The sequence below is a fragment of the Miniopterus schreibersii genome (genome assembly GCF_964146895.1).
Source record: "Miniopterus schreibersii genome assembly, chromosome: X".
NCBI classification, from domain to species: domain Eukaryota; kingdom Metazoa; phylum Chordata; class Mammalia; order Chiroptera; family Miniopteridae; genus Miniopterus; species Miniopterus schreibersii.
The window spans coordinates 49,462,212-49,471,464 of NC_138104.1; positions in this window are offsets into that span (position 1 = coordinate 49,462,212).

Sequence of the window (9,253 nt, forward strand, 5' to 3'; positions counted from 1 at the left end):
TTCTTGTCTGTTTACTTGGTTTTTTTTGTTTATTTATTGCTTTCAGTTTTATGTCCCACATATGAGTGAAATTATATGGTTCTTCACTTTTTCTATCTGACTTATTTTGCTTAGAATGTGGGACATATATACAATGAAATACTACTCAACCATAGGAAAAGATGAAGTACTGTCATTTGCAACAACATGGATGGGCCATGAGAATATGGTATGTGGTTTTTTTTATTCTATTTCATGGCTCTACTCTTATGTTCTTGAACATCTTTTCTTTATTATTTTCCATCTTACTATTTATTTGTATTTATTATTATAGTATGAATCCTTCCAGACCACTTTCAATCTTTTCTGGAACAATAGTGGGGGAAAAAGTTACCAAAAAAAGAAAGGGTGAACAGTGACCTTAATTCCTTTTGCGTTAAAAGCAGTGAATATTAATTGCTTTAGATAAACTGTTTTCAGGAGTTTTCCATATCTGCTTTTATATCCACAGACTATTCCTACATTTTGTTTGGAATTAATCATTCAACAAGTACTTAAAGAAGTACAACAATGAGCAATTTTGTTGGCTGCTGAGTGGAAAGGGTGGGACTCAGGAGCATAAAATATGTCCCCTATTCTCCAAGAATCCACTTTAAGTGAGAAGTTGATCACTCATAAAATAATGAGAAAATATAGCACATTAAATGATTTATTATTAAGTTATGTGAAAGTTAAGAAGATGAGCTCACTATGGGCTGGACCTGTTTGGAAAGGTTGGGTGGTCCTTGCTCAATAGATAAGTTTGGCTTAAGCAGTGTTCCCAATGAGTCGAACATGTCTCATTGGAGGCATGCCATGTTAGTTTTGGTAGTATAAGGAATAACTTTTTAAACATTTTCAAGTTAGACATTTGTTTAAGGCTTTAAATTGTAATACAATTAGCACTTCAAATTTTTGATTTAATGGAAAATATTACTTAGGATGAGGCTAAAGTAAGTAGGCAGGATGAAAAAAAGCATGATTTTAAAACACAAACAAATAAAGCTATGGAAGGTAAGCAGACAACAAAACCTATGGAGCAACATTTGAGTACCTGAAATTTGGCATATACCAATTAAAGAGAGGAAAGAAGGCAAGGCTTTTCAGAAGAGAGAAGGAATATTCCCAAGGATATGAATGAAAAGTAACATGTACTATACATGTGATAGTGAGGACAAACTTTTGACTAAAGCATAAGGCATGCTAGGGAATGAAAAAAAAAAAGCTTAGAGGATGGAATCATACAATTAAGATCTTATGGGGTATAGAACCCATAGGATACAGGAAGTCTTTTAATCATACTTGAGGAAGGGAGATTAAAAACTCTTATTTACTTAGTACTTTCTATGTACTGGTCATCATTCTACGAAATTTACACAATCATCTAATTCTCAGAACTGTCTTATAGAGTAGGGGTTAATAGTATATCTTACTTTATCTATCAGTTAATCAAAGCACACAGAGGTTAATTAACTTCCTTAATATCATAAATATAAGTGGGAGAGACAAGATTCACAGTCTCTCTCCAGAGCCCAAGTTTTTTTCTGCCACTGCCTGAAAGACTGCTGAGACATAGGTGCACAGAATAAATTGGAGAAGGGGCAAAAAAGAAAGTGGAAGGCCCTATTGGAGACTACATCAATAATTTAAATTTAAGGCGATAAGAGCATGGATTAGGGTAGTGACAGTAAGAATGAAGATAGAGGGTAATTTCAAAAGAATTATTTTTCTCAAAAGAGCACTTAAAACTGTAATTAGTAAAATGAAAGAGGAAATGACTCTTCTTGAGCAGAAATAAATCAGTCCTTAACGGGTTTAATTTTTGCATATTTTTCATTAAAACTCTTTTGAGTCATACACTGAAGTATCTTCCTTCAATGAAAAAAATACATTATAGCTGGAAGAGTTCATTTTTGTGAACCCCAGAAATTTGTATTGAAGACTGGTATCAGCACAGGGCAACTTTTTAAGTCCCTCTATGAGGAACCTGAAGTCCTGAAAAGGGAAATGGTTTCCTTTCACACTATGTGAATTTCTAAAGAAATGTATTGCAGAGAATCTCCATACAAACAGGTTTCCTTCCTCTAAACAGCTGGGTGGTTGTGTATACATGCTGTGAATTAACATGAATGATGGAATTACCCCCAATTCTTGGTGATTTATTTGGTTGTTACAGTAGATAGCTAGGTAGTTAACAAAGGAAGGGAGCTAATGGAATCAGATATTAAGCCTGATTAACTGGGAAGGAGCAGCTTCCAGACTCTGTAGGGGATAGCCACACTGCCCGGCCAATAGGATTAACATTCCTCCCCGGGGACCCCCCAGCTCGAGTAGGGAAGAAGGACCGACTTCCCAATCTTCTCAGGACAGAACTAGCCCCTTCCAATTAATTACGAGAGAGAGGAATAATACAGTAAGGGGGAAATTTCTTCTCTGAGCACATGTACAGTAGAAGCCAAGATGGCACAAGGGGAGGCCCTTCTACTGACGCTTGTGGAGTAAGAGCCAAAAAGGCGACCATGAAGGGGAAGAGTCTAGCCTGGGAATATCTGGGGTAAAAAACAGATAGGATAAGGGCATGAAGGCCTGAAGGGTCCAGGAAAGGGACTGAATAGGGGCAGGCATCAGCAAAAGACCACGAAGAACTGGGAAGAAGATTGGTTAGTTTGAAAGAAAGCTTACCCCTTCTCAAACCAAAGGAGATACAATCAAAGCTTAACAAAGGCCAGGTGCTGTTTACACACTCTCTCTCCAAAGCAGCCCTGCGGGCCTTGCAGCTGTGTGGGCTGAAGCAAGGCCCAAGCGCAGCACTGGTTGCTGCCCAGGAGCCACCAAGCCTGCAGATGGGGAAATGACACACAGAGAAATTCTGCGTCTCTGGGTCCTGGCCCTCGTAGGCCTGATGGACGTGGGTGGGTGTCTGCAGCCCCAGAGGCTGGACTACTAATGCAGCAAGATGGAGCTGAGCCACCTGGTCCTAGGTAAGACATATGGCACCCAGTGGCAGTCCTTTGTTTTGTTCCAATAAATCTTGCCACTATTGCTCACATCCTCCTATGCATGAGTAAGAGGACAAAGGATGAGGAAAAGGTATATCCTGTCCCAGTTTCTTATTTTTGGCTCCTTACTATGAGGTTTACTAACTTCATACATGTCACTAAGACTAATTGGGGAAATGGTGTAATAGGAGACGACTATTTGTGTTCCACTTACCTTTGCTGGCCTTTTTGTTCAGCTTTCTCTCCAAGGAATATGGTGCTTTCTCAGACCTTCTGGGTTTCTGTTGTCACAAAATAATGTGACCTGGTTAAATTCTTAATACTAAAACAGGAAGGATTTTTAGGAACTGAGCACTGTAAACACAAGAAAATAGATTCCAAATGTCTGTAATGTCAGGCAGTGACAAGCAGCAAAAGATTCTTTAAATCAACATTCCACAAATTAGCTATTAATCAAATTCCTCAAATCAGCAATTATTGAGATTTTTGGTCTCAGATCCCTTTACAATCTTAAAAATTATTTAGGATCCCAAGGGCTTCCATTTATATGAGTTGCACCCATCAATATTTATCACATTAGACATTAAAAACTGATGTTCAGGAATGTTAATTTATTAATCCATTAAATTAAAATAATAATGAATCCATTATACTTTAATATAAATAACGGATGTCATTAACTTACAAAAAATATTGAGAAGAGTGACATTGTTTTACATTTTTGCATACCTATTAAAAATGTCCTGCTTGATGAAAGATGTTTCAATGCTCATATCTGTTTTTTCATTGAATCTGTTGCAATATATTGTTTTAGTTGTAATGTAGGAGAAAAACATCTGGGTCACATAGGTATATAAATGGAAAAGGGAAGAACATTTTAATAATCTTTTTGTATAAGTGTACATAATTTTCTTTGATACAACACTAAAACTGGAGAAGTACTAGATTTTTAAAGCTTAACTGCAATGTGGATTCTGAAAGCATATCAAGGAACTTTTCATATTCTCTTTCATTAAAATTCATTGATCTGTCTTGAGTTTTGAGTGGATCCTTTAACCATGCATTATTTGTAACAATATGTATTAGTCTTTTGGAAAATATTGTTTAATTGAGTTCTGCAACTGTTGATACAATTTACTACACAAAATCAAAAATGCATCACATTTGTTACTATAACCACTGGTTTCAGTAGGGAAGTCCACAAGAAGTAGGAAGTTGTCAAGCATATGGTGATGTGCGCAAGTTGTCCAAAGTTCTAATTTTAACTTGAAAACCCAAATTTTAACATTGGTGACAAATACTTGTCAGTTGTTTTTCTTAAAGTAACAGGTACCCTTCAATCATTTTCAAGAAATGTCTACTGAATACCAAAATCTAAATAAACATAATTTTCATGCTTTTTTAAATTCAATATTATTTTGCATTAGATTTGGGTGTACAGCATAGTGCTTAGACAATTCATATATTTTACAGTGTTCTACTTAATATTTCCAGTACCCACCTGGCACCATTCATAGGTATTACAATATAATTGATTATATTTTCTGTGCTGTACTTTATAACCCCATGACTATTTTATAACTACCAATCTGTACTTCTCAATTTTTTAAAAAAATATATCTTTATTGATTTCAGAGAGAGGAAAGGAGAGGGAGAGAGAGAGATAGAAACATCAATGATAAGAGAGTCATTGGTCAGCTGCCTCCTGCATGTCCCCTGCTGGGGATCGAGCCCCTGACCCAGGCATGCGCCCTGACTGGGAATCGAATCCCGAAGGCCTGGATCCTAGGTTGACGCTCAACCACTGAGCCACGCCCAGATGGGCTCAATCTGTTCAATTTTATCATCCAGTCCCACAACCCCCTTCCCCCCTGGCAATCATTAGTCTGTTCTCTGTATATATGACTCTGTTTCTATTTTGTTTGTACATTTATATTGTTCTTTAGATTCCACATATAAGTGAAAATATATGGTATCTATCTCTCACTGATACATTTCACTTAGCATAATACGCTCTAGGTCCATGTATGCTGCTGCAAATGGAAAAATTTTGTTGTTTTCTTATGGTCATGTAGTATACTATTGTATATATGTATATATGTACCACTGCTTTTTTTTTTTTTTTTTTAGCTTTCATTTAATTTGTTCAATAATATATTTTAGTACAATATACAATATTTTGAGGTGGAAACTTTTCATTGTTATTTTAGTGTACACTTTGGGTTAACAAACATTTTCATGAATAAATCTTCTGAGAGATAAACTAATACATGCCATCAAAAAGAAAACAAAGTAATTAGCTGTTAAAAAGTAAGTATTGCCCGGCCGGGTGTGGCTCAGCAGTTGAGCGTTGACCTAGGATCCAGGCGGATCCGGGTTCGATTCCCGGTCAGGGCACATGCCCAGGTTGCCGGCTGCAGCCAATCAATGACTCTCTCATCATTGATGTTTCTATATCTCTCCATCTCCTTTCCTCTCTCTGAAATCAATAAAGATATATTTTTTTTAAAAAAAGTAAGTATTCTTCTTAGGAATAGCTACTGTATACCAGGTGTTATTCTAGATGATTTACATACCTTATTACATTGAGTACTTTCAAAAAGTTTTCTACATAAGTAATATTGTTTCTCTGTTATGATTAATTGCAGTTTACAGCAGTTAAGCAAATCTACAATATATTAATTCCTAACTGAAAAGATTTATCCCCTTTCTGTAGGTGTGCTAATAGGTTATTTAGAACAGTTCTAATATTCTCCTTAGAAAATTTATTTGGATCCACTTTTAAAGCTCAAATTGATATGTGGCCAAATCTTGAAATTTTATTCTGCGGATCATATTGCAAAAATTTTAGCCTGTTTTATTTTTAAGACAAATATAAGCGGATTCTTATTGCAGATGTTACAAAAAACAAAACACACATTCATACAAAAATACAAAGAAACCCTTGAAATAATCATAGTATACTTAGCTTCCTGTGTACTCTATATTACCAGAGTAATTGAAAAGGTGATCTGTTATATTGCATTATTGATACACCACTGCTTTTTATCTACTCATCTATTGATGGGCACTTGGGTTTCTTACATAGCTCAGTTATTGTAAATAATGTTGCAATGAACATAGAGGTGCATATATTCTTTCAAATTAGTGTTTCCGGTTACTTCGAAATATATACCCACAAATAGAGTCTCTGGGTCATAATGCAGTTCTATTTTTAATTACTTGAGGACACTTCATACTGTTTTCCATAATGGCTGCACTAATTTGCATCCCCACCAACAGTGCACAAGGGTTCCCTTTTTTCTACATCCTCACCAACACTTGCCATTTGTGTATTTATTTATAATAGTCATTCTGACAGGAGTGAGCTGATATCTCATTGACGTTTAATTTGCATTTATTTGACAATTAAGAATGTTGAACATGTTTTGGTATGTCTATTGGCCATCTGAATGTCCTCTTTGGAGAAATGTCTATTCAGGGCCTCTGCCCATTTTTTAGTTGGATTGTTTTGGGGGTTTTTTGGTGTCATGTATCATTGGTGAATATGTTTTTACATTTTAGCAGGTTGTCTTTTTGTTTTGTTATGGTTTCCTTTGGTGTACAAAACCTTTTTGGTTTGCTATAGCCCTATCTTTTTATTTTTTCTTTTCATTCCCTTGCACAAGCATATATATCAGGAAAAAAATATTGCCAGGAGAAATGTCAGAATTTTTATGGCTTATCTTTTCTTCTAGGAGTTTTATGGTTTTGACTCTTACACTTAATTCTGTAATCTATTTTGAGAATTTTCTAGTATATGGTAGTCTTTCATTTTTTGCACAAATGTGTCTAGTTTCCCCAACACCATTTATCGAGTAGACTATCTTTAGTCCATTGTATGTTCTTATCTTCATGGTCAAAACATTTTTTTTATTGATTTGGGAGAGAGGAAGGGAGAAGGATAGAGAGATAGAAACATTGATGAGAGGGAAACATCATCAATAGGCTTCCTCCTGTATGCCGCCTACTGGGGATAGAGCTTGCAATGCGGGCATGTACCTTGAGTGGGAATCAAACTGGTGACCTCTTGGTTCCTGGGTTGACGCTCAATTGCTGAACCACACTGGCCAGACATTCATGGACAAATGTTAATTGACTGTATAGTTTTGGGTTTAGTTCTGAGCTCTCTATTTTGTTCCATTGAACTATATGTCTGTTTTAATGCCAGTACCATGCTTTTTTGATTACTATGGCCTTGTAGTATAGTTTTGATTCAGGTAGTGTGACTCTTCCAACTTAGTTCTTTTTCAAGATTGCTGTGGCTATGTGGTGTCTTTTGTGATTCCATATAAATGTATAGATTATTTGTTCTAATTCTGTGAAATACATCATTGGTATTTCAATAGGAATGAAGATGAATCTATAGATTGTTTTGAGTGGTATGGATATTTTAACAATGTTAATTCTTCCTATCCATGAACATAGTATATGCTTCCATTTATTTGTATCTTCTTCAATTTCTTTCTTTGGTATATTATAATTTTCCAAGTACAGGTCTTTTACATCTTTGGTTAAAATTATTCTTAGGTATTTTTTGATGCAATTATAAATGGGATTGTTTTCTTAGTTTCCCTTTCTAATAGAACATTATTGGTGTATAAAAATGCCACTGATTTCTGGATATTTTTGGATCCTAATATTTTACTGAATTTATCAGTTCCAGTTGTTTTTTGGCAGAATCTTTAGGGTTCTCTATATACAGTATTACATCATCTGCAAATAATGACAGCTTAAAATCTTCTTTTCCAATTTGGATGTCTTCTATTTCTTCTTCTTTTCTGATTGCTGTGGCTTGGACTTCCAGTACTCTGTTAAATAAGTTTAGTGAAAGTGGACATCCCTGTCTTGTTCCTAATCTTAAAGAAAATTGATTTAATTTTTCCCCATTGGATTTGTTAGCTGTGGGTTTGTCATATATGACCTTTAATATGTTGAGGTATGGTCCCTCTGTTTCCACTTTGCTGAGAGTTTTCATCAAAAATGGGTACCAGATTTTGTCAGATGCTTTTCTGTTTCTACTGATATGATCTTATAATTTTTATCCTTTATTTTATTTATGTGGTGTATAACTTTATTTGATTTGTGCATATTGTACCAAACTTGCATCCCAGGAATAAAAACCACTTGATCATGGTGTGTGATCTTTTTGATTTATTGATTTAGTTTGCTAATATTTTGCTAAGGATTTTTGCATCTAAGCTGATCAGGGATGTTGACCTATAATTTTCTTTCTTTGTAGTGTCTTTATCTGGCTTTGGAATTAGGATAATTCTGGTCTCATAAAATGAGTGTGGGAGTCTTCTTTCCTCCTGAATTTTTTGGAATAGTTTGAGAAAGTAGGTATTAGTTCTTCTTTGAATGTTTGGTAAAATTCACTTGTGAAGAAATTGGTCCAAGACTTTTGTTGAAAGTTTCTTGATTACTGCTTCAATTTAATTAGATACAATCAGTATATTTTGATTTTCTGCTTCTTTTTGATACAGTTTTGGAAGGTTGTATGTTTCTAGGAATTTATCCATTTCTTCCACATTGTTTGATTTGTTGGCACATAGTGGTTTGTAATACTTATAATCCATTGTATTTCTGTGGGGTCATTTGTTACTTCTTTTTTATTTCTGATTTTATTTATTTGGGTCTTCTCTCTTTGTTTCTTGATGAGTCTAGCTAAAGATTCATTAATCTTGTTTAACTTTTCACAGAACCAACTCTTGCTTTCATTAATCTTTTGTACTGTTTTTTTAGATTCTACTTTGTTTATTTCTGCTCTGATATTTATTATTTACTTACTTTTACTCAATCTGGGTTTTGTTTGTTGTTCTTTTTCTAGTTTTGTTAAGTGTAAGACGACATTGTTTATTTGAGATTTTTCTTGTTTCTTGAGGTGGGTCTGTAATGCTATGAATTTTTCTCTTAGTATTGCTTTTACTGTGTCCCATAGATTTTGTGTTGTTGTATTCTCATTTTCATCTGTTTCATGGAAACTTTTGTTTTCTTCCTTGATCTTATTGTTGACCCATTCATTGTTTAGTAACATGTTATTTAGCCTCCATGTGTTTGTGTGTTTTTCAAGTTTTTTCTTGTGATTGATTTCTTGTTTTATACTATTGTGATCAGAGAAGATGCTTGATATGATTTCAATCTTCTTAATCTATTGTGAGATGCATTGTGCCTTAACAAGTGGTCTATGAACCATC